This window comes from Canis lupus, chromosome 38, assembly GCF_011100685.1.
Source record: "Canis lupus familiaris isolate Mischka breed German Shepherd chromosome 38, alternate assembly UU_Cfam_GSD_1.0, whole genome shotgun sequence".
Classification (NCBI taxonomy): domain Eukaryota; kingdom Metazoa; phylum Chordata; class Mammalia; order Carnivora; family Canidae; genus Canis; species Canis lupus.
Window position 1 is genome coordinate 5,390,380 of NC_049259.1, and position 27,986 is coordinate 5,418,365.

Sequence of the window (27,986 nt, forward strand, 5' to 3'; positions counted from 1 at the left end):
TAAGACATGATAGCACAAGGTAGTTGTTTAATATAGTTGTGATCACGTGTATGTCCAATGTAAATGTGTTTCTCATGGTAACCATTCAGAGCTTAGGAATATAGAATATTTCTTGCTATTAGTAAGTGAAACTTTATTACAATTTGACAAAAATTCCATTTATATAACTGCAAACAAAACAAGAAAAACTAAATAGTTGATCATACATAGCTAACTAAGATAAATGTAATTAATTGTAAATAGTTAATTATATCACTGTGAATTTCATTTCATCTGGAATCCCAGAAGAATGCTAAATTTTAACCTTCTCTCTCAGTTGTTCTAGTAGGTCAATCAGTATGCTTAAAAAAAAAGGATATTTAATATCATGTACTACAATTCACACACACACACACACCCCTCCCTACCTTTGAAGCATATGGACTAGTGTAAGTGTGGAAAATAAATAGCTATAATACACAGAAGAGAATTATGTAATCAACTCTTATGGACAATCCCTCTTAAAAGAAGTACCTCATTTAATCACTTTGGGAGAGGAGAAGTTTCTTTCTCCAAAAATTCATAGGATGCTTTTCTTAGTCACAATAGATGTTTGGATATTAGGCCCTTTTCTGAAAATATTACTATGGTAATGAAGTCGATTATACAGCATGGGCTGAATCTAACACAGCCCACCTCAGGAGCAAATGATTACACCACATGGTTGATAATGGGAGTGTGGGTCTTCCAAAGAATGCTGGGGCGATGTATTTCCATAAAGGAAGCAGACACTGGCAGTAAGTAACTGCATGACTTATAATCTATGGGATCAGCTTCTTCTTAAAAGACTATCAATGAAATAAAATACAAAGTTTGATCTTCACCACTTAGTGTCCTCAGTGAACCAAAATGAAACAAACAAACAAATAAAACCTAACAGCTCTTTCTTTGGGTCTCTTAACCTCCCTGATGCTTGGGGAAGGGTTAACCAAAAGGGATATCCTACAGAAACTGATAGAAAAGCCACTAAATCATTTAACCTGTCTCTAAGAAAAATAGCAAGTGTGAATTAAGTTTTTAACTAGCTAATATAAAAATCTGAATATCATGAACATTTATCATAACAATTATAGTCTTATAATTTTTCTTTAATCTATAGGACTTATAGCTTTTCATTCTCTTCTCCACTCACTCTTCTGAGTAGTTTCTCAAGTAAGTAAATCTTATTATAATTGTTCCTTGCCTAAATTCCTTCAGTGTTGGGGTACCTGAGTGGCTCTGTCATTTAAGCATCAGACTTTTGATTTCAGGGCATGATCTTAGAGTTGTGAGATCCAGCCCCAGGTGAGGCTCCATGCTGGGTGTGGAGCCTGCTTAGAATTCTCTCTCCCCATTTCCCCGTGCTCCTCCCTTCCCACTCACATACACTCTCTCTCTCTCAAAAACACAAACAAAACAAAACAAAAAACACAAAAACACAAAACCTCCTTCAGTATTTTGCACATCTGTTAGTCTTAGACAAGCCAAATCTCCTTAGAGAGGTGTTAGTTATTTTGACAGATAATTAATTAAGATCTGAAACATCATATTTTCAACAGTCACCTGTTGCCATCTTAGGTTCATAGAGATAGGCAGAAGGCATTTCATGTAACACAATATTCCTTAAGCCTTGCTAAAACTCTTGCCTAATCCATAGACCAGCTGGTTTGAATCACTTGAGCTGACAAGTACTAATATTGAATCAGCAACAAGTAGTTCTAAAACACACACACACACACACACACACACACGCACACATAAATTAATGCAACTGTCTACTATGGCTTCTCCACTTTAGGTTCTACAGCCAATCTCTCCATTGTGGCCTATTATTTCTCCAATTTTAAGGAATGGCAAATGTAAAGAGAGTTTAAGCAAGGTATAGAACTCCAGCTTAAATATTACCTTTAGCTAAGACAAAAGAAATAAGGGTACGTAGAGTGAGTAGCAGGGAGTCCAGTATGGGAAGATTAACCGGAAGAAACATGGTAAACAAGGCTAAGGTCTGTTATGCAGATTTAAGTCATTGCTTTCTCCATGATCTCCCTCCCGTGAATGGTCTAAAGTATTATCTCCATGATCTCCCTCCCATGAATGGTCTAAAGTATTATAAATCTTACCTTTCTAATGGCTGCGCAGATAATTCAGAAATGTATTTAACTTCTGTCCTTCCTGGTAGAGCGAGAAGGAGGAAGACCTTTGTAAATTTATGTCTTGGCAAATTTTAGGCAAATAGAGGGAGGTCAGAGATCTTTACTTGTGTCCCTCTTCTCAAAATTTTGAGCCTGTGGCTCAAAATATTCCTTATGTTAGTGTGGCATATTTGGGGTTTTCATGCATTGAACTCCTACAGTTATATTTTGAGATGGCATATTTTGCTATCCTGTACTATCCACAGTAACGTCAGAAAAATTTTTAAAAATGACCACAATATTGAAGTAGATTATCTCAGTAGGTATCCATATCTAGTCTGATTTAATAACCAGAGTTGATAAGATAAACAAATAGATCTAAAACAAACAAAGCCAATTCATGTGCCCCAGAAATTCCTGATTTCTTATATTTACCCACATTATTGTACTTCAGATTATGTATTTATTAGTAATAAACAGTTAACAAATCACATAAAGTAACTGGCTATGAAAAGAAAATTGAGAACTAACTTTTATTTCACAATCTGTACTTTAAATACTTCTTTGAGAATAAGTTGTAAACTTGCGAAGTAATATGTGGAGTAAGAAGAATTTTATTTTAAAAAATGAGTTTAAAATCAGAAAATTCTGTTCTTAAGTCAAATCTTAACCACTAATTACCTCTAAGATCTTGGGCAATTTATTTAGACTAAAAGCCTAATATCTATCTCAAAGAGTTGTATTGATATATAGTGACCATGCATGCAAAAGACTAAGTAAGGAGATGAGTATTTAGTTTATATCCTAACCATTTGTTATCTTTTGCCATAATATTTATTAATTAAGGAATTATTCTTCACGAAATAAATTGATTGGATAAATCTTACCTTTCTAATGGCTGCACAGATAATTCAGAAATGCATCCTCAAGAAAAATGATGTGTTCTAAAAATTTTTTCCCAATTTTTACCACAATATGGAGTGAGTTATTGGATATCCATTATTCTTTAAATACTTAATTAATAATATTTAAGACGGGGCACCAGAGTGGCTCAGTGGTTGAGCATCTGCCTTTGGCTCAGGTTGTGATCCCAGGACCCTGGGGATCAAGTGCCACATCAGGCTCCCTACAGGGAGCTTGCTTCTCCTTCTGCCTATGTCTATGCCTCTCTCTCTGTGTCTCTCATGAATAAATAAATAAAATCTTTAAAAAAATAAAATAATATTTAAGATGCTCAAACCTGGCCTTAAAACTTCAGGAAGTCCCTCCCATGAGTTAATTATGCTATATAAATCTTGCTCCTTTAAAAAAAAACAATACATTTTTAATACTAAGTTTCTCAGTAGTCTAGAAGTTAGTAACACAAATGAAAATTTACTATCTCAAGCAGTAGTATAATGAATATATAGAAGTATATTTAATATATACCTCTATACAAATAGAAGTATAATTAATATATAAAAATTATAAAGGCTTCCTAAGTAGTACATATTACAGTACTAAGTGATGAGAAAAAAAAGAAAATATATTTAGATAATTTTCAGCTTTAATTTTGGTGATCATCATATGCTTAAAAGTAAAAATCATATGTATAATTGGAACAAGAGGGTGTCTCTTTACGTATAAATAACAGAAGTACTTCTTATAGCTATGTCAACTTAGCTTGTATCAGACAAATTTACCAACCCCAAACTAGAAAACAGATAATTAAAAACAACAAACAAAGTTACTTCAAGGCTGCCAAGATATGAAAGAAGTAGATCCTGGACAAAAGGGAAGTAAAGAAGTGAGTCTAGATTTCCTAGGTGCTTCTTCCTATTGGCGTTTAACAATCCACATATGTTGGTGCAAAAGCCAAGATACTGAACCAATATTTTTGCAATCTTTCAAAGGTAAAATAACAGAATTAAATTTGAGACCCACCAAGGGGAAGGAGAACTTGTAAATATTTCAGTTTTTCATTTGTGATACTTGAAGAAACATTCTCTAAGAGTAATGGCAAGCTTAGAAAGAGATTAGCTCTCACAAAGTTTGAAACCACACCAAAGATGAGGTCAATTACTGATTGAATTATGATTATATATGCTTAGCCTACATTGAGACCCAAGGGTTAGACTGAAGAAAGCTATTAATAATTTTACTAGGCATGGAAGCAATATTGGAGTTCATGACTTGTAGAGGTGGAGCATTTCTGATTAATATACTATACTGTCACTCACACTGGAATTCAAGGTCAATGAGATGTAAGTCAGCTATCCAAAAGTGTCATACTCAGCTTTAAGTAAGCTTACTTTTATACTATACTAAAGCATATGGACCTAATTGAATGGTCTATGAAAAAACAAAGTAAAATATCTATGAAGAAACAGGATCCAGTATATTACCTTATTTCTAGAATTTTTCTTCCACAATGTTCAGAATTCAACTTTTAAAAAACGGCCTAATAAGAGACAAGAATGAATATGATGATGATGATGATGATGATGATGATGATGATGATAAAAAAAAAAATACATTTCCATTTCCAGAGGAAAGCCACAGTTTGGAGTTTTGAGACAGATTTTAAGACATGTGAAATTAGATTTTTCAAGAAAATATAGATATACTGGAAGTTTTTATAAGGGACCTGAATTCTAGGAAATGGTCATGAAAAATTAAAAGAATGAAAGCCATCCCATAGGCGAAATTGAGAAGTAAAGAGCTAGATTTAAAACCAGATAAGATAGCAGAAGACAAGATTAAACATTTGAAGAATACAACAAATGAAAATATCCAAAGGAAAGAAAACAGAAAGCAAAGGATACTATGAACATGTCTACATATGTGTAAGTGGAGTCCCACAAGAAATAAAATAGAATGATGCAGAAAATATATTTGAAATTTAATATGAAGATTTCCAAACTGATCCAATGCCATCAAGTCAAAGATTTAAGGAGCTTTTCAAACTCAACTAAAACACATATATAAAGAAAGTGATTTATAGTCAAATAGCTAAAATGTCAAAGGGAAAAAAGAATATTTAAACAATCTAGATATCTTCAAAAATGATAGGACTAATAGTGGCCTGATGACAGAAGGGAGCAAAAATGACCATGAAATTATTTATTTTCAAGTGCTGAGGTAGAAACAAAAATCGACCAACAAAGAATTCTACATCTAGTACGAATAACCTGAAAATTTAAGGCAAAATGGAGAAAAAATTTTAGTCAAAAAAAATTGAGAAGTTTCATCAAAAGTAATTTTTTACTAAAGGTATTTTTCAAGCAAAAGTGTAATACTATTGGTAAACTGGACTTATGAAAATAAAAAAAAAAAACCTTCCACTCTGCAAAATATGGTATCAAGAGAATTAAAAGACACGTCAATAAGTGGGAGAAAATATTTACAAAAAAAACCCTCATCTAATAAAGGACAGTTATACAAAATAGGCGAAGAACATTTAAAACTCAACAATAAGAAAACAAACAACCCAATTTAAAAAATGAGCCAAAGATCTAACAGACATCTTACTGAAGAAGATCTACAGTTGGAAAATAGGCACATGAAAAGATGCTTCACATCATATGTCACCAGGGAAATGCAAATTCAACCAACAATGAATAACAGTACACATCCATTAGAATGGCTAAAATCGACTGACAACACCAAATCCTGGCGGAGTATGAAGCAAAAGGAACTCTCATGCATCGCTTGTAGGAATGCAAGATAGTACAGCCAGTCAGGAAGACAGTCCAGCAGTTTCTTACAAAATTAAGCATATCCTTACTATATGATCCAGCAATCACATTCCTTGGTATTGTACTGTCCTTTGTTAACAATTATACCTCACTAAAACTGTTAAAAATACTAAATTAATATGCAAGAAAAAAAAAAAACTTTCTCCAGAAAGTCTTTTTTTGCCCTATGTCATTGTTCTCCAAAAAATTAGAATAAATAAAATGTGAGTGTGTGTACATGTGTGTGTAGTGAAAAAGACAGAATGGGAAAGAGAGATTTAGAGGTATAAGATTAATTGTGCAGGTACAAGTCCAAAATTTACAGGGTAGTCTAGCAGTCTAGACACAATTCTTCTAAGGGAAGAATTGCAGGTCAGGTCCATAGGTAGCCTGATGATAGAAAACTCCCTTCTTTGGGGAAGTCTACCTTTGTCTTAAGGCTTTCAACTGATTATGTGAAACCCACCCATATCATCAAGGGCAATATGCTTTATTCAATGTCAACTTATTTAAATGCTAATCCCATACCAAGCAAAACAAAACAAAAACTCTTCACAGAAACCTCTAGAATAGTGTTTGGCCTAATATCTGACTACCACAACCCAGCCAAATTGATGTGAAATTAACCATTGGGATGCCAGGGTGGCTCAGTGGTTAAGCATGCGCCTTCTGGCTCAGGGAGTGATCCCAGGGTCTGGAATCAAGTCCCACATCAGGCTCCCTGCTTCTCCCTCTGCCGTGTCTCTGCCTCTCTCTCTCTGTCTCTCATGAATAAATAAATAAAATCTTTAAAATTTATTTTTTAAATTAAATTAAATTAACCATCATACCCAATTTCCCAGAATATAATAATTTTCCTGTTTGTCATTCCTTGTCATCCTACACTTTTTTTATTATGGTATTTCCCACATGTAAATGACTATCTTCACTGCTAGAGTATAAACCACATAAGAGAATGTAATTAATCTACCTCACCATTGCTACCTCGATGAGCAGGAAACCCACAGCACTTGGTAGACATTTAATATTTATGTCTAAAGTGAAAGAATGGAAGACTGTATATAAGAGATACTATGAAGGTAGATTTGACAAGGTGTGGTCATTGAGGCATGTCACATTAATACAAAGATTAATTCCAGTTATCAAGCCATGTGACTCCAAGGTACTAATAACAATTAGGATAAAAAGCTGATGGAGGGGTGGACATGTTAAAATTGAGGTTTTAGTGGGATACTGGAAATGAAAAATTCTGGGAGATTTGAAAGTATTGAAGGTAATCACTCAGGAGAAGATGGGACAAGATACGTAAGAATAAGAGTTACAACAGAGGATGAGATTTCCAAGGAAGCCACACAAAGAAAAATAAAAGGCTGCCCAATAAAACTTCTACTATTGTAGAAAGTGTATATTGTGCTTATTTTGATTTTTATCACTTTTATTAATGATGCAGCAGATACACTTCTAAGTCAGACTCATAAAAAGCGAGATACAGCGGGAAGTGAATGAAGAATTGCAACTCCTCAGAGTCTAAGTAATTTTATTCAAGTGTCAGGGTCTCCGTATCACGAGGTGGTTTGGGATTAGTGTCTGTGCTCTCAGCGAGCTGTCTCTTTTGACACATTGGAAATTGATAAGACAGAGATGGACAGCACTTGGACAAATGCTCATAGTTCCTGGATGAATTTAAAGAAAAATCACTTAAAGAGACTGAGAAATTATAACATACGTAGGCAGGCTGGGCGAGCATAGATTTGCAGAAAGGTACAGTTTTCAAGGGAAGTTTGCAATGCCACAGAGAGGTGAGGGAAGAGAAGGACTGGACAAGAAAATGTGCCATTCCTTCTCTTTTTAAGTTTTAACATCTACAGTTTAATAAAAAGCTGATATTAAGTACCTTAAATTTAGAAAAGGTATCTGCTAAGATATTAATTATCCTTCTTCTCTGTTCTCTGAACTGGGATAATTAATATTCACTAGCCTTTTTACTGTCTGACATTTTGACTTTTAGACCTCCAGGGCATCATCATCCTGGTCGTTCTTTCAAATAGCTATTATAACGATAACTGTCAACGATTTAGAATTATTTTAATGACATAATACCCTCTTTGCTGCCAATCATTTCTAATAAACAAGAAATGAGATTTCATTTTTTCCAGGCTATCAGGATAAATTTATTCTAAACTTTGGCATTTATATCACCCAGAAAATAAAACAAATGAAGAATGCCCACGTCATGCTGAGATCTTTTCTTTTCTAACCTTGGTAAGTGCAGTTTAATATATCCATAAGACATTATTTAAAAATTTGTATTTTGTGTTTATCTCAGGATCTCAGAGACAGTTTGCAATATCAAACAGTGTATGTCAAGCTTTTATCTTTGGAAAAACATTTTGCTTAAATTGATCATTTAAAGGCTCAAGGGTTTATAGGCTCAAGACATATGTGAGAAAAGGGCTGACGGTGAAAGGAAATGTAGCTGGATTGGTCTTCATCCATTTGTTCACAGTTAAGAAATAGTTGGTCTAAAGGTTAGCTGAAAGTCTGAAGAGAAACTATAGAATAAAATGCTCTACAGATCAGAGGGCAACATTTGTCACTGTCTAAATGACTGGCCTTCTCTGCTAATAGGCAGCCCATATAATAAGTAATCGGAAATGACACAAGGGAGAGTAAAATCCTAGTAGGTGATAGAGAAGAAGGATCTATGGAACTCAAGAGGAAATCTGAAGATCTTTTCTATTATCTACATTAAATCTCTTGGAGGAGAACAGAAAATCTTATAAAATACCCAAATTGGAATTAGTCTATAACTTCACAGTATCTTTGCCTCTGTTTACATTCCAATTTGAATACCTACAGTCTGATATCTATCTGCACAATTATCCAGGCAGTATTTTATCCAAGGTTTCCGGTGCCCACTTTTGTTTCCAATTCCTCTGGCCTATACTCAGTCCTGGGCTTGTTAACCCCTTGGAAGCACTGAACTCCTCTGACTGCACCCTGCATATATATTTTGTTTTCCTGCACATCATTTTTCTTGAAATCCTTTTCTCATTTGTCTTGCATAATAATGCACTCGTCCTATATCTGCAGTCATTTATGTCAGCACACTTCACTGGCTTTTCTTACTCCTCAAGTTAAAAAGAAAGAAGAAAAAGAGGAAGAAGAAAACCAAGGAAGAAAAAGGCAATCCTCCAGGTATTATCTTCAGCCCTCTTTTCTTGCTTCACACGGTCACTTTCAACTATTTAAATCACAGGATAGCTTTCAAGATCAACTCTCTGACATGACTCTTAAATCTCCAACCTATAACCCATAAACCACTCACACTAAATCTTTCTCTACTACTCCTTTCAGAGGAACTTGTGGTTCTCTTTCCAGATTTTTCACTCTAATAGCAGCTCCATTTACCATATTGAATTCTTACTCTGTCAAAACACGATACAAAATTCTCTATTTAAGTTTCTGCTACTTCCATAGGAAAACATAGTATTCTCAGTTTGTCTCTTCATAAAGTGTGTTACTCTACCTAGCATTTGCTACCCTCTATTGTATTTTTTCTTTTAATTTTCTACCACATTACACTGTGAATGCCCTAAGACAGAAGGGCCTAAGTCTTATTCATTTTTATCTCTTCCATAAGATTTAGTACTGTGCTTTTTGAATATGGAGAGCCCTTAATAAATGCTAGTTGTTTTTCTTTGACAATGAAATCTTATGTCTCCCTAAAACATTATGAGAAGCTATAAATAAACTATGATGTAGTGTCTCTAAACAAGGAAGTGCAAGAATAAATTAGCTTTATTTTTCTTTCCAAAGAAGTATATTATATCTATTTTTAGGCTTCCTTGTGATATCTATATTCAGCGTTTTCCCTGGAACTACTTTATTGCAGATGTTCTTCCTGTTACAGAATAGACTTATTTTAAACAATGTAAGTAAGAAGTGAATTTTGCTCTTTCTTTTGAAAATTAAATATAGTTTTAAATATACTAAAATAATTTATAATTTAGGCCTAAATTGAAGATATATCATTAATTTTAATATAAAATATATGCTTGATATATTGGGTCTTTTGTTAGTATTTTAATCAAAGCGCACACAAACTCTTCTCTATAATATATATATATATTAATTCCTTCAGTTTGTTTGTTTTCTAATGTGGGGTTTGAACTCATGAGCCTGAGACCTGAACTGATATCAGGAGTCAGATGCTTAACTGGACCACCTAGGCACCCTTGTATTAGAGAGAGTCTTAAATATTTTGTAAGAAAATCCCCAATATTGATAAGTATATTTATAAAAGTTTCCAATGTGCTATATTCTCATATAATTATTCTAGAAGGCCCATAATAGAAGTAGGTTTTGAAACAGATGGGCCCTGGTGACCAACTTATGTGCTTTAGCAGCTTAACTGTTATTGTGTGTGTGTGTGTGTGTGTGTGTGTATTAGCAAATAATTTTTGATACTGCATACTAGAAAAACGAATAAAACATATATATGTATCATTTGGTGCTCAGATATGTAATTTTGTATTAGTCCTTAAATGTTTCTTTTACTTCCATTGGATGTGAAGCTTTGTGAGAAAAATAACATTCTTCACTGCCTTGCATATCAATAGCATGCTATATCATTGTTTGATTCTTTTTTTAAAAGGCTGGTGAGATCCAGATAATTGGCCAAAAATCTAGATGAATAATCTTTGCTCTTTTTTCTCTCATCTCACATTCAATCCATCGCAAAATAATTTTGGCTTGCTTTCAAAATGTATCTAAAATCTGACCACTTTTTTTCCCATCTCCATTGCTACAACCCTCATCTCACCTTAATCATTTTATACCTAGAAGACTAGAGGAACATTCAAAAGAGTCTCTCTGCTTCTCTCTTTCATTTCACAAACAATTCTTATAATTTACAGCCAGAATAATTCCTTTAAGGCCCAAGTGAACGAGGTCAAACTTATTTTAGTACCTTTCACTAGCTCCCCACTTCACCTTTTTTAAAATATTCTATTTATTTGTTCATGAGAGACACAGAGAGAGATAGAGAGAGGCAGAGACACAGGCAGAGAGAGAAGCAGACTCCATACAGGAAGCCCGATGCAAGACTCAATCCTGGGTCTCCAGGACCAGGCCCTAGGCCGAAGGCAGGTGCTAAACCACTGAGCCACCCAGGCATCCCCTCACTTAAAGTTTAATAGGTCTTAGAATGATCTTCATAGTTGCTTACAAGTTTCTACATTCTGTGCAACACCCTGCACCTCCTTTCCACTCTATTTTCTACAACTATTCCCTCCCCTACTCCACTCCATCCTTATTGCCCCCTTGCTAATGCAAAAGCATGTGAACACACCTGGCCTCTTGTTCCACCTGGTATCTCTGCTATACAACACAAATGTTTACTTGGACTATTTTTTTCATAGACTTTATAAGCTTCTATAATAATACATAACTTAATAACTTAATAGTTACATTTTTAATTGGCATCTCCAACTAAAACATAAGGTCTAGAAGGGCATATGCAACTTTTAATATTAAATTTATAAATTATATTTATACATTAATATTCCATAAATAATGTAAAAAACATATATTTGCATTATATATTGCTATAGTTTTACAGAAATTTATAGTTATATACCAAAACACTAGACTAGAGCTCAGCAAATATTAGCTTCTCTAAGTCACTTTAGTATGAATGAATTCTGAAATGAATGAATGATTCTAAAACACAAAGTCCCAGAGTTATATTTAGGCTTAATGTAGTTATTTGAATATTCAACTAGAAATCACAATCCTTAAAATTTGAGAATATCTTTCATTCCTATATATTTACTGCATTTATAGGCCAGTTCAATTACTACAGCAGTAACCTTTGAACTAAAAAAATGACATAAAGTTCCTGATTTGTCCTAAGAATTACAATGTTTTCTCTTGTAACATAAATGAAAATGAAGAAGAGCCAGGGTAGAGTATTATGTACAGACTGATCAAGGAAGGAAGTTATTCAGAGATTCAGAAAGGTAGAAGGTAGTTTTATCATACTGGGCTGGATTTCAAGAACAGACTGAAATCCTGGAAAAAAGACTTGGGGGGGCAGGGAATAAGAAAAAAAAATGCTATGTAGGACATAGGATATAACTACTAATAATGCAAGCTATAAATTATAATTATCTTCTGCATTGCAGTCATCCAATCCCAGTACATAGGAAAGTTAGATAAATGGGAGCCTAGAAATAAGAGTAAAAGCAGGAAGACCATTATAGTAAATGGGAAGAATAGACTAAGGATTTCAACTTGTAAATCCCACCATTATCAGCCCATGAGCACTGTGCAACATGAACATATCACAGTAGAGGCGAAAAATGGCTAACACTTAGTTTGGACTCCTCCATTCCAACAGCATCCATTTCAATACAGTGCCTGTTTTGAACCATGTAGTTTTCATAGCCTATACCCTAGCACTAATTTACTGGTACAAAATAATTAAAGATATTTTATGATTTCACTTAGATCCATTTCATTAAAAAAGACATTATTTTTGGATGTTTAATGTCTTCACAAGCACACTCCTTCCTGCTGGTCAACATATCACGTAAAAACCTATATAAAGAGTCAGTAATTATGTCTACTTATATTCAGAGCAATGAAAATGTCAGCATGTTAAGCATCCTCATAAGATTACAACCTTCCCTTTACTCCAGAACACGTACAACAGTTAATTTAATACCTGGCATAATGGAAAACTTCAGCAAATCTAACAACTCCCTAATGGCTTCTTGCCACAGCTGCTTGATGGGGGAAGAGAGTGTATCAAATTTTTATTCCTATTTAAGCTCTAGAGAAACAGGCCTGTTTATTTATAGGAAAACAATGCTATAACAGTAGCACTTAAAATATATTGCCTGCCATTTTTAATATTTATTATTTCATAGTGACTGATAAAAACAGAAAGAAATAAAATTTTAAAGGCAGAAAGAGATATGGCTTTGCCAAATTCTTTCTGAGACTCAGGTTAAAAAAGCTATCAATGACAGGTCCTTTGGAGAGAAAATATTATTTAGTCAAATTTTAGATAATGACAAATAATATAACAGATAAAAGGCAACTACTATTTAATTTATTTGCTTTCACACTGAAAATTGAAACTATCGTGTAGATGACATAATCACTTCTTTCTACATAACATATATATGTATGATATATATGTATTTTATATATATGTAGATAGATAGATGATAGATGGATAGACGTAGATAGATAGATAGATAGATAGAGATAAATTGAAAGCTAAGTAACCAAATAGATGGAAAGATCTAACTCTTTGCAATAGACCATACACAACTGTCAAGGGGTAATTCTGGGGAAAGAGATTTTAAGAGCAGATTGTGTGCACTGATAACCCTCCTTTTTCCTTGAAGGATATCATCAGACATGAATACATTCCTTTCTTGCTATTATTTCCTCTTATATTTCTGAGTTGGTTTCTCCCTTGAAATCATTTCCCCCACCTTTCCTCAGGGGTAAATAGTACCTCAACTAAAGAAAGTAACCTAATCTAACAAAAACCCTAAACATTTATATTTTGAATCCTTTTCTTTAAAAAAAAGATTTTATTCGTTTGTTTGAGAGAGTGAGCGAGAAACCACAAGCAGGGGGAGCAGCAGAAGGAGAAGCAGGCTCCGCACTGAGCAGGGAGCCCCATGAAGCTGGATCTCAGGGTCCCGAGATCATGGCCTGAGCTGAAGGATGCTGCTTACCCAACTGGGCCACCCAGGTGCCCCTATTTTGAATCCTTTTATAGCCTATACTTGGAAATAAAAAAGATAATTACTGGCTGTAAAATGCACCTTGTTATTACTATTTAATAAAAATTCTATGAAATTAAAAAAAAAAAAAACTTGAGGGAAAAGGTCAAAGAACAACTGGTTTTAAAAACTGGATGATTGGATGAATAAGTAATAGAAATGGGGCTAAGATATCAGCCAAAAAAATTTCCCTATGAAAGATTTCATAAATGACTAAGAACTCATCTAATACTTGGTTTTTCATTCTCAAGGATTATGTAAACAAAGTCTTTTATAAGTCTTTTGAAAATCATAATCCTGTCTAGAACCTAAACAATTTTAAGAAATGTGTGGCTGTTTCAGGGAAATGTGGAAGAATCAGACAAATGCTCATGAAATCATATTTCAAATGATAACACCCATATCCCTTACCAAAACACAAAGTGCTCTGTGACCTGCGCCCATCCAGCTATCTCCTTGCCCTCACTTATTTATTTTAGTGCAAGTGATGTGGAACAGGTCATAACTCCTGCATGCAATATTCTCCTTTACATCTCTTTGACTTTTTACTAGTGCCCGGAAAAATAAGAATTTTTCCCACCCTATTTCTTTCACAAACAAGAAAACAAAATCTTATTTATTTTCAAAGAATCAAATCAAATATATCCTCTAAAATTCTTTTCCTGGACCCCTGAAATGGGTTGAGTTCCCCTCATGTACCATACAATCTAAACAAACCATTATAAAATATCATAGCTTAAACATACTGTGTGGAAATTATCTGTTTTTTGTGGTTTGCTTCTTCTACTAGGTTATAAATTCCTTAATTAGAAAAACCTGGCTTTATTTGTCTCTGTCTTTCTAGTGCCCAGCATAATGATTGACACTCCAAAGGCGCTAAAGTGTCTATCATAAAATAATGAGATCGTCCTCAGTGCTTGGTAATTGGTAATAGGTCAAACCGCCTTAGTATCTGTGGAATTAGCACATACCACATTCACGTAACTTTTATTGCCGTATGTTGCTGTAATTGTTCCATTTTATTACTAGTTACTGTTGTTAATCTTTTACTGATTTATACTAAACATTATCATAGGTATGTTTGTATAGAAAAAACATAGAATATATGGGATTTGATACTATCCATGGTTCCAGGCATCCACTTCAGGTCTTAGAACATATTCCCAGTGGAAGAGGCAGGGGGCTATTCTACTCTATATTTTAGTGTCAATGGTCTGAACAGCAGTCAGTTTTCCTTAAAACACAAAAGCCAACAAATTATGTTACTGGATAACATCGTGGCCTAAAGTCTAATTTGTAGTTATTTAATTGAATAGGAAAAGTGTAAAACAAGCACATAGAGACTTTAGATGTTGATGAAAACATTTAAATATAAACATTTTAAGCACAGTCATATGCAAATATTAGCCTTAATCATTAACACTGAATATAAAATATAAAAATATACATTACAGTTTTATGATACTCAGATACCAACAGTAGCCTTGATCATAACATTGGTAAGCAAATATCTGATTTCTTAGCACAATTAACAGAACCTACATTCTTATAATCAAAAATTCACGAACTATTAATATTTTTGACATCATATAAAGAATTATCTTAATTAGGTTTTACTTTCTAAAATGTATGTATGTGCATTTGATGTCAAATTCTGAGTTAAAATAATAACATTGAACCATATTTTCTTTACCTCTGGAATTCTAAACAAAACACTTAAAATAACTCATTAAAGATTGCTTGCTTCTCTAGAAAAAAATTTTCCATAGTGTTGAATATATAAGCAGGTTTATCATCAGTAACTATAAGTCAATACTTAGAATCTTCTTCTTTTTTTCTTTTTTAGAGAGATCTCTGCACTCAGCATGGAGTCCAATGAGCGGCTCCCTCAAACAACCCTGAGATCTTGACCTGAGTGGAAACCAAGAATCAGATGCTTAACCAACTGAGCCACCCAGGTGGTCCTGGTAATGTGAATGACTTTAAGGGGTATTATTTCTTTTTTTTTAAGATTTTATTTATTCATGAGAGATACAGAGAGAGAGAGGCAGAGACACAGGCAGAGAGAGAGAGAAGCAGAGAGAGAGAAGCAGGCTCCATGCAGGGAGCCCGATGTGGGACTCGATCCCGGTCTTCAGGATCACGCCCTGGGCGGAAGGCAGGTGCCAAACCGCTGAGCCACCCAGGTGTCTCATTAAGGGATATTATTTCATCTCTTGATCAATCTATTGGCTAGGTGTTCCATTGAACTTATATTATTATTATTAATTATTATTATTATTAATAAAGATAATACAATAGAAGTCATTAGTACCCAGAAACCATTCTGTTGCAGTGAAGTGGCTAAACATAAATTGTATAGGAAAACCTTTGAAGGCCTATTAACAAGGTGAAAGTATACCTAATACACTCTGAGATATCCTGGTAATGACTAGATAAAGTTAGAGGATTTTTTCCTGTTTTATTAATAGTTATTATTAATACTTACCTGCTTTTCTACACACAAGTAGTCCTTGATACCAATTTCAGGAAACAGTAAGAAATAGTAAAATTTGTGTGTATAATGATTCTATGACCACAAGAAGTTTCAAAGAAGACAGATGACCAGATATTGCAATGAAAAAAAAAAATTTCTAAAATTTACCCACTTTTGATTAATGTTTTCTCCAGTACTTCAGCCACTGTTAAAAATATAGAAGAGGAAAAGACTAACCAAAAATAGATGATCATACTAAAAATTAGTGGTGAAAACCTTAATGAACATCAGAATCACCTGAAGGTGATCAACCCACACCCCCCCTCACCCGCCCGAGCTGAGTTTCTAATCTGAACATTTGGGTTAGAGATAAAGAATTTGAGTTTCCCCATGCTGAGAGGATAGCAACAGATATTTGAGGTTCAACCGTATCTGTACATTATTGGCATCAGGGGAATATTTCCAATATACTCATGCTCAGGCTCACCATTTTCTCTGAGATTGATTGTTGGAGGCAAGACAATACCATACTGCGGAAGCTCTCCAGGTGTTTCCAATAAGTCTAGAGGAAATGTGCAGTTTTCAGGAATGATGTGAAACAGTTGGGCACTGACATATACACTGAATACCCAAAGCTTTAAAACACTAAAGGAGGATATTTAATAACAATTATTTATATCACATTTTCCACTTTGCAACATGCTCACCTATGCTTTATCTTGTTTAATTTTGATGTTTACAATAATTCAATACATAAGAAATAATTTCCACTCTTCGGAAAAATAATCAAAAGGTCAGAAACCTTTTTGAAAAAGTGCCATAGGTCGCAACTTTCATATGCAGGCAGCACAACTGAAATCCAAGCATTTGGGCTATAAGTTGGGTTGTTATTGCTGTATACCATATGATTCTTACATCTATAGGACACTGAAGAGAGATCAATGTAGGCAGAGCACATGCACTATTAGGTAGTAGTGAAAAATTATACAGGATATTATACAGGAGGAAAATAGATTATCAATGGGGTAGTGAAAATTATAAAGTAATCTTGAAAAAAAATCAAGTCAAGAATCTGAAGTGTATAGTAATGAATGAAAACAGGATAAAACACTGTCACAGAAATACATGCAAATCATACACGTAATTATATTCTAACATCTTATTATCTGGAATCTCTATGTAAAAAATCTTATGAATCAATCCACTGTAAAAAGCTGTAAAAGAAAATATAATTCCTCATTTTCTCTAATTATAACAATCAACCTCATTACAAACCTCAACCACAGAGTAAGAGGCTATTGGGCAAGATCGGTGATAGAAGAGAGACAATTAACTCCATGTATCCCTGCTCCCGAAAGAAATGGTTTCCACAATGTGGCCATTTTGCTACCTCTAGTCATGCAGTTTTGCTCTCTCAGTCCTCAGACCGATTTCTTGGGTGGTCAAAATGCTTTGGTATTTATCCAGCTGTCTTCAAGAGATAAGGAAAGCTTAGAGTTCTCTTACTCCTCTGCCATCTTAACTCCAAACACACTGCAAATTTTAATTCCAAGACTCTTCATCATCTGCTTCTCATTTCTCTGTTTGGTCTTAAGGAAAGAGTATGGTCCTCTTAGCTGTGGGATGAAATATGCCCTGATCTCACATGGGGGGGTGGTGCTATCTCCAGCTATCTCCACTGGGCTTTACATGACCTGGCCCATTCGTGAGCACTAAGAGCTATTGTTGAATGCCACTGGGTTAACCTCCCTCTATCAAGGGAATCTTGATAGTATTCTCTGCTGCATGCCCTAGCAAGTGTATCTCCTGGACACTGCCCTCTAACCTTTCTAGCTGCCTTCTAGCCTTCGATAAAATATCATGTCATTCCATGGTGGAATCACCTTATGACAAGTTATGGGCCAGATTCAGGGATGGGAGGAAACTCCTCAAGAATCACAAATTACTCTTTTTGTCCAAGTGGTAAGTGATAGTGGGGTGGCATGTCACAAGTTCATCCCTGAACATTGTACATGCTAATGAACAGGAGTCAAGTCAATGGATAGAATCTGAATGGTGAGAGGTAAGAATGAAATAAGCAGCCCAAATGGTGCCATAATTATTCCTTGTTCTCCAACAAGATAGGAAACAGAGAATAGCCTTGGCCACTATCAGGAAGGGGAATATTAGAAGACTGAGGGGCATTTATTTGATGTATTTGTGCATTGCGGTTGAGTCATTAAAGGACAAATTTTGCCCATGGAGACTGATCTCCCTCTCCTGGGAAAACTGAGAAGCTGAGTTGTTGCCTAAGAACAGATGAGCCTTCTCTATAGTATGACCCTGAACTACCGCATTCTGATTTACCAGAAGGAAAAGTGAACTATTGGAAGATCCAGAGTCCCTTCTTTGAGAAAATAGTGCTCAAGTGTCTCTCTTATCAGGTTCTCTTGAGTGGGGAGACCTGTTACACATTCAGTTTTCCAGATTTGGAAAAGGAGTTAAGTGGGAAGGGAAGTATCTGTATCATCACATTTACTATGCTGCCACAGGGCACCTGAAATCTCTTGTTATTTTGCCAGCAATAAACAGGCCAAGACATGAGACTGGTCTTTCTTTCAGAGATGAATTGATGATATCCTGATAGCCTGAAACCAGTGCTAATGACTTTAGAGCAGAGGCTGATTCACACTGAGGGCCCAGAGATGACTCATTAATTCTAGGTCTTTGGCAATCATATCTCTCTCAGGCTGGGTTGCTACACATGTTCATTCATTTATAAAGGGACAAAGAAAAGCATCCAAGCAAGACAATTTAATTCCACACATATTCTTTCATGCATCATATAAACAAAACAAAACAAAGCAGCCCTACCTTATTCTGATGGTCAAGGCTAATAACCTTGCCAAGATGTTGACTCTTCTTCTTGCATGCTGGTCTCTGGAGACAAGGAGTCAAAATTTCCCTGGTGATCTCCATAGTTTACTTTCATGGGACCTTTCCTATGACTCCTGGCACAAGTATGACACAAGACCTCCATTCCTATAGAATATAGAAGAATGGGGACAGGAAGAAACAAATTTTGCAGTGGGCCACTGGGAGTTTTAGAAGTGCTTCTGGTTCTACTCTTTCCAGAGTGAGGTCTTCTCTCTATTGGGAATAGAACATTATGTGGGGGTGAGGAATATCTTTGACTTGATGGATATGGCTGAAGGATGGCAGTCTTAGATGTGTTGCCTCTGAGTTGGTGTTTCAGTTGTACCTTTAGAAGGATATACCAGTATTCTATGAAATGCTAACTACTTCTAAATTGTGTGATTTATCTATAACCAATGGATCCCACAGTCATGGGCTAATTCCCAGACTTCAACATGAAATGGTCACCCATTCATATACTATTTTGTGTAGGATTTCAGGTCTGTGGATGAGGTATTCCATAAACCACTGGATAGTCTAGGTGACTAGGGTTCTACAAGAAGAAAAGTCAAATCCATATCAAGGATAGGTATGTATTCCTATGAGGAAAGATTGCTTAATTTCACTTCTAAGACAGAAAGATCCTGATGTAATTACTTGCTGCCAAGTGGCCATTTGGTCTCCTTGAAATTATACTGTCATATTAGCATGGCTGCATTGGTCTCTGTTGTTGACTGATTAGATCTTCAGAAACTGCAAAAGCTAACTAGTTTTTATAAGTGATAATTAATGTTGATGGGCTCATATACAGCCTCCATCACTGCAACCCTAACCAATTTATTCATGCACCATTTTGCCAGTTTCATTGTGACCTCAACAAAGTTAATACCAAGTAACCAAGACATTTTAAATTCAGTTGTTCAATGTCTCTTCTACAGTGAATGCTTTATTCCTATGTGTTAAAATGTGATATAATATTCCACATTTTTTGTCCACTCTCATGTCTATCCGTCCTCATGTGTGATGCTTCAGTTGGCCATACCTTTAGTTTATAGTATATATTCTCATCTTGGGCTACTTCTCTTTCCATACAAGGTAGATGATCATTTTCGCTGGTCATGTACTCAATCTATGGGAAATTTTCCCTCATTACTGTCTTTTAAGGTCACTTCTAACTGAGGCTATTATGGAATAATAGTTCATTTTCAGCTGACACCCACATACAGAGCCAAATCATCTATAATCCAAGCTTATACCATTTATTCATCTTTTATCTGGCAACAACTCCCATATGGTCATAGGTACAAACCAGGGGAGGGACACTGGGGCAACTCTGGTGGGCAACATAAGGGTCTTGGCTTCCTTGTGCCTCTGTGGCTTACTTATGCCTCTGGTCCTGGTCAAGCTTGATGTTATACTATTTAATGATAAACTGTAAATAGGTCTGTCCAATTTCATGATCTGATGTGCCCGAGAGACCCTCATTCATAGTGGGCAGGTCATTTGCTACTTATGAGCAAGTATCCTGTCTCTTCCAGGAACCAATAATATACCTAGAGCCAGTTGTCAAAAGGGGTAAAATTCTCCACATCACTCCAGAATCTCAGAAGCCCACATTGTAATTCTCCCTTCAAAATCCATTGTGAGCTCCACATTGCATTGTTTCCTAGCACTGGCATTTCTGATCATACGTTTTTATGGCCACGTGGTAGGGTTGTTTTCATCAAAACCTAGATCTGCTGCAAACAGATCTTTTACTTTAGAAGAGAGGGATCAGGAAGACTGTTAGGGTGATCATGCAAATCTGACCCTTAAGAAGGAGAAGGAGGAGGAGGAGGAGAAGAAGGAGGAGAAGGAAGAAAGAAGAAAGAAGAAAAAAGAAAAAAGAAGAAAAAGAAGAAGAAGAAGGAGAAGGAGTAGGAGAAGGAGAAAGGAAGGAAGGAAGGAAGGAAGGAAGGAAGGAAGGAAGGAAGGAAGGAAGGAAGGAAGGAAGGAAGGAAGGAAGGATGATTGTGTGGAAGAGTCTTACATCACAATGCAGTTCTAAGAATTTTGGAGCCATGCCAAAGGGTAGACCTGTTGGATGTGTCTGATATCTCACATGAATGAACCTGCATTAGTATCCCTTTCTATGCTTAGTCATTGTCTAGGAGCAGCCTATGAATGTGTGATCTGGGTAAAAAAGTCAATGGTAGATACAGAGTATCAGCAGATGGGGTATTGTTCAATTATGCTATCAAAAGGAGGAACTAGGAGAGGCACATTTTCATGGCCTCCACAGACATAAACAACCTTCTGATTCTGTATTTTTGCCAAACAGAATGTGGAGAACAGAATCACTGAATCAGATTTACGCCTCTAGATGCGACATTCCATTGTACTACAACTGCTCTGCTATCAGCTCCCATCCTAGAATAAAGACATTGTGCAAAGCAGACTCTTTCAAAGATCTCATACAGAAAATAAGTCAAAATCCCTCTGCTCTAAGATTTCTCTTAAGCCTTTGAACCTACCTCCATTTTCCAGGAGACGGCACAGTATATCCCACTGGTTTGACTTTTCTCCTTTCCCACAGTCTTTTGGAGCTAGAAGCTACTAGGCTTTTATTCTCTTCTCTTATGACAGGGACTTTTAATATTTCATATCCTGAGTTATTATTACCACAGCTTTAGTTTACTAAATTTCTGACCTAATCAACAAGGAAGATTCTTTGTGTCAGTGAAAGGTGAAAGAACCAAGACAATCTGAAAAAAGCTTGATTTTTCATGACTTAAAATATTACTTTAGATATCAAAAGGTGAATACATTGTGTCTTCATCCTTTTTGTATTCCTGCTATAAATCCTACTTATTTCCAAAGCAAATGGATGCTTCTGGCAGACTAATCCTGAATAAGGGAACTTGAAAGAAAAAAGAAAAAAATTTTAATGCATTATCATCATTATGAGTTATGACCTAGCTGAGGAAAGCAATCAGAGAAACAGCCTTATATGGTAGTTTGTAGTTATTAACGCTTGCAAATTTTAGCCCTTCTGTTGCCATTGCTGAAGGAATCCCACTAGCCTGCTGATGATAGGGTGTGTATCAAGGCAGGTGGTGAGCAATGGGAGAATAATATCACAGTAATATACCTGTGATACACAGATCCTGGCTAGCACATCCCTTTGCCTGAATTTTTAGAAGTGATCTTAGCTCAGGTATTTTCACATGGAAGTTTTATTTTCCTGTGGAGTGGGGCCTTTCCTAGGACTTCTCTATTGTCCTTCATTATTGAAAGTCTAGCAATCCAGAACACAAGCTTGGAAAGGATTTCTCACCAAATTTTCTTCCCATTTTTGTCTGTCGAAAATACATTTGAGCCCATACACCATATAAAACATCTTTCAAGTTTCTATGGAGAATACAAGAAAAACATCTGGAATGTAAAGCCAAAAAAATATATATATATTTTTTTCTACAGAGCATAAACATGTAGAGCACCCCACCCCCATTCAACATCATTTTTGCCAAGAGAAATAAATAAGAGGTGAGGAAAATATCTTAAATTTACTCTAACATGTATGAAAACTGTCCTTGAAGATCCTTTGTTTGAGAAGTGCTTAAGCACACAGACTACAGAGCCAAATTTCCTGTGTTTAGATTCTGATTCTGCCATTTAAGTGATGACCATGGAAAAATAATTACACCTACTATGCCTCAGTTCCCTCTTCTATCATCTATCAAAATAAGTATATCTTCAAGGAGTTACCCCCGCCCCCCAATAAACAAATTTATATAAGAAAATATGTAGAGCAGTGTCTGGCGAATATCATTACTCAATAACTGTTAGCTATTATTACCATAATTCCTTCTATATCCCTCTTAAAGAAATATTCATTTAAAACCAAGTCATACCAAGAGTCTAAGATCACAGATTAAGATCAAGTTGCTTTCCTATCTTTAAGAGAGATGTTGAGGTGGACAGTCTAACAGAGTGAGAGAGAATGCTAGAATAAGGGAGTAAGATTAATATTAATTCAGCACTTCAAATTTGCCAGACTTTTCCATGCACAGATTTTTCCCTCAATCCCTAACCCTAATTTGCTCAGGTTTGGTACAACCAATAGTGGCAGATCAGGAATTAGAACATGCTCTTCTCTTACAAGTGAATGTGATATTCTCTAAAAAAGTAAGGCAGAGAAGGCATAGGTAAATGCATATATTTTAATCAGAAGTTTATGCAGCAAAAACTAACTTGACAAAGTTTATTATGAAATGGCTTAAAGTTTCACTTTACTCATATAGGTACTATTCACCTCTTCTAATTCTCCTGTCAATAATAAGCATATATAGAAAAGAGCCTCTTGTGTTTGACTATTACTCATTGTATAAATATTTTATATGTTTACAAAGTCTTTGGTTATTTTCTGCTGCTAATAGTTCTTAAATCACTATAATTACAGAGTGTGATGTGTAAATATGAAATTTTAAATATATGTTTAATAAACTTGCCTTTGGAAAACAGAGTAAGGTTTTCATTAAGTTGTCTTTTCAGTTTTGTTAAATCTACCAGCACATAACTTGAAATGTTAATAAAATGTGCCCTTTAATTTTAGGTGGTGACCTTTATTAAAATTAATTTATCTCTACAGTGCATTTTCAAAAGTTGAAGGAAATAGATCAAAATGATGTTCTAATTCTGAAACACTAATAAATCTCAAATAAATATCTCTAAATACAGAACATAGTTCTTACTTCACTATCTTCTCACATGAAATGTACCTGGAAGGTATGCTATTGATTTATTATTGTGTTTCTTGATAAGCTTATAAAATATGTGCTTACCTATTTCTCCTCAAATTAGCAAGATAATATAAACATGTAGGTAAGCCATAGGCAAGGACTAAAGGACAGCCATTTAAAATCAGAGAATGTGTATAATTCCATTTCATCATATCTGTCTGATTCTAAAATGAAGTTAGCTTAGACTTGGCATTATATTGATATGATTCAAAAAGCTCTGTCCCCTGTTTATCTCTCCAATCTCATTTGTTCCTATTCTCTTATATAAAGAAACTCTTACAATGTCTTCTTGTTGGATGCTTCTGGCTTTTTATATGCTATATATATATACATATATATATATTTTTTTTGCTTAGAATATCTTTTCTTCCTCCCTTACCATCTGATAAATGCTTATTTATTCTTTATGATCATTTATTCTTTTTTAATTAAAAAATATTTATTAAGTACTATGTAATAATATTGTTGGAGATATGGCAGGAAACAAGAGACAAAGATGCTTCCCATTGTGGAGCTTATATTTCAGTATGAGAAACAGATAACACATAAATGCTCAAAACATCAGAAGACGGTTAAGTATAATGAGAAAAACAAAACAACAAAAGGAGACAAAAACCACTATGGGTTTTAGATAGGAAGGAATTGACAATTTATAATAATGTGGGTTGGGAACATCTTGATGAGGAAGTGATAACTGAACAAAGATCTAAAAATCTAAAAAGCTGACTCAGCAGAGAGAGCCCCATGGTTATCTTGAAGAAAAGCAACCTAACAGTGAGAATGGCACATTAAATGTCTTGGCAAGGATGTGCATTCATGTTCAAGAAATTGTAAAGGAGACCAGGCTGATGTCAGCAGGGTGCATAAAAAGGGAGTTAGAAAATGAGGTCAAAACACAAAGGAGAAAGGTGCAAGTTACATATAGCCTTGAGGAGACCTTGCCTTTTGTTCTACAATGGAGCAGTTCAATTTCCTGCTTTGGTGAAGAGAAATTGCCATAAACGGAGTTATGCTTTCATAGGATTATTCTAACTGCTGAGTGTAAAACAGTCTCTACAGGGATAAGAGTTAAAACAGTGATATAGGTAATCCAGGAGAAAAATCATGGTGACTCAGAACAAGATTTATTTTATTTTATTTTATTTTATTTTATTTTATTTTATTTTATTTATTTTTTTATTATTTTTTTTTAATTTATTTATGATAGTCACACAGAGAGAGAGAGAGAGAGAGAGAGGCAGAGACACAGGCAGAGGGAGAAGCAGGCTCCATGCACCGGGAGCCCGACGTGGGATTCGATCCCGGGTCTCCAGGATCGCGCCCTGGGCCAAAGGCAGGCACCAAACTGCTGCGCCACCCAGGGATCCCGATTTTTTTTTTTTTTAGAACAAGATGTTAATAGGAAAATAGTAATAGGTTATCAAATTTGAAGGCAATAGCAACAGGATTTACTAACATATTGGAAGTGGACTATAAAAAAAAGAGAAAAGTGAATGATGACTCCAAGGATTTGGAAGAGAATCATAGAATGGTATTAGTTTTCTCTTACTGTTCCTCCCAGAAAATCACCCTTCTCTGTATAAGCTAGAGCCTTGCACTCACCTTTAATATTAACTGTGAGAACCTTCTCTTAATATGTCCAATACTAAAGTTTTATTTATATGGTCCCATTTATTTGAAGGGAGTACACTATTATTACCCCCATTTTATACTGAGGAGCTTATACTCATCACTCTGTATGGCCATAAATTATCAGGACTTCGTCATTCCCAAAGCACCATTTTTAAGGACAAAAACAAAAATGTATCAATTTCTGAATGCCAAACACCTGGGAAAATTCCTTTCTCACAATTGCTGCCCACTTCTATTTTGAATGAATGGATGAAATGAATTATTGATGAAGTTTTTTAAGTCGAGTGTTTTGAATTATGGCAAATTCCTTATTATGTCATCAAATATGTGTCCTTATGTGACCCACAAATCTATTTGAGGTTCTTCCCATTAGTGTTTTATTAAAGTAATTTTTATAAGACTGTGTAATGTATATGTGTCCTCTTAACATGATAAAAAATAATACATATTTTTTCTTTCTGCACACTTGTCCTTGAAGATTAAGAAAAATTCACAAATTTAATCATTCTCTTACTATAAATTTATATAAATGCAGGCTATTTAAAACATGATCAAGTGAATAATAATCCCATTTGAGCCGTTTTTCATTATGTTACAGATTTCCTTTTACTTTTAAAATTATTAATTTAAATTAATAAAGAATGGCCAAATAGCAGAATGAAATAACTAATAGTATGTGTAGTCCTCTGTAATTAAAAGTTGTTTCTAGTCAATGTTTGTGACAAAGCTTTTAAAAGCAAGGGGAAAAAGATCTAGCTGAGTCAATGGAATATACAGACTAAACTGGTTGCTATTTTTTTTTTTGTTAATAAAATCATTACTGATTTCTTGTATGTTGTACTGTATTAAAAACTAATATATCATTAGTATTGGCTCAGTGCCTATGATTCTTTGAAACCTGATATCAGTATTATAAAAATAATCATCATGGCCACTGTAGCATCTCTTTAGCCAAGCCATTTTCAATTATATTTTAACTAAACCTCAAATAAAGAATTTTCTAGGGCCTGTACCTTATATCTGGTTAAGCCTTGTGACACAATTATTCAATACTACTCAGGAATTATTTGGTTTTGCTTGTTCTTACCAATTTAGTCTTACTTAGAAAGATTCTTTTTCCTATAAAATTGAAATGGTGAGATAAGAGGTAATAAACTCAGCTAGAGCTTATTGTCCTTTTAAGTATCTCAGCTCAGATACAACTTTACCAGCTACATCAGCTCTGTCAGGAGCTATGGGCAGACCATAGACCATGGGCAACCAAAGTACCAAGTTTTCTTGCACAGCCAGGGGGTGAAGCTGCAGAGAAAGCAAGTCCACTCTGATGGAAGAGAATATACTAGCATACATACTACCCTACTTCACAAAACTGACAGATTCTTATTATAAAGTAAGAATAGAAATAATTGTAACTGAGGACTTCATGTTACTTTGGCCTTTAAGTTACTTGGCTTATTCCTCAAATCTAACAGCATGAAATGTATTATTTTAAGAATAAGGAAAATGAAGCCTTAGAGAGTTGATAGAAGTACCCCCAGGTAACTGTACAACTGGCATAGTTGGCCTGGAGCCCAGGTCCATCTTCACATCACCTTCCTCCCACTCCACTATGGCCAAACCCTGTATGAAAATTTGAGCATTTAGCTTGTCTCCAAAATTTTATTATTATAATCTGAGTTATCCAAGTTTTATCAGGGGTTTGCTTGGTTAACTACGCATTTCCAAAATATCACATTGTCTTCAGTATATTGAAAAGAGCAGAAGGGTCTCAGGAATGTGTAGAGAGGGCAGCCCCTCAGTGGTTTGGCGCCACCTTCAGCCCAGCATGATCCTGGAGACCCGGTATCGAGTCCCACATCGGGCTCCCTGCTTGGGGCCTGCTTCTCCCTCTGCCTGTATCTCTGCCTCTCTCTCTCTCTCTCTCATAATAAATAAGTAAAATATTTTTTAAAAAGAATGTGTAGAGAAAATATATGAAATATTGTTTAGAGAATTCCAGCCATGATAAGATGCACCCTTAAGAGAGTGAGAGTAGGCCTGAGGAATATTTAAGCCATTAATTAGAAAATGTTTAGCAACTGATAGAAATGGGGGATAAGTGACCAGGAAGAGTCAAAGATTATACTTTAAATTCTGGCCTAAGGTACTGGTTAGGTAGTGGTGTCAATACTGAGAATGGAAAACACTAGAGGAAAAATAAGAGGAGAAAGTAAATGTGTCTATCAGAAATCTAAATAAAGATGCACGTGAAAAATAAAAGAAAAACCTTGGCTGGAGATACAGATTTGGAGGGTCATTGACATACATATAGGCTAAAAAGGAAAGCATTCAGTACTTTTGGACAAAGAGGAATAAAAACTTACTAGGATGGAGATTAGGACTGCTGTGGATTATTGAATAAATAATAAAAATACATTGAAATTAAGACAGTGACATTTTTGAATCAAGGTCTGAGTACTGGAGCAGATTTAGATTCCTGTAAATTCTAGAATATGGTCATATTTTGTTGGGGTAGAATAAATAGTAAA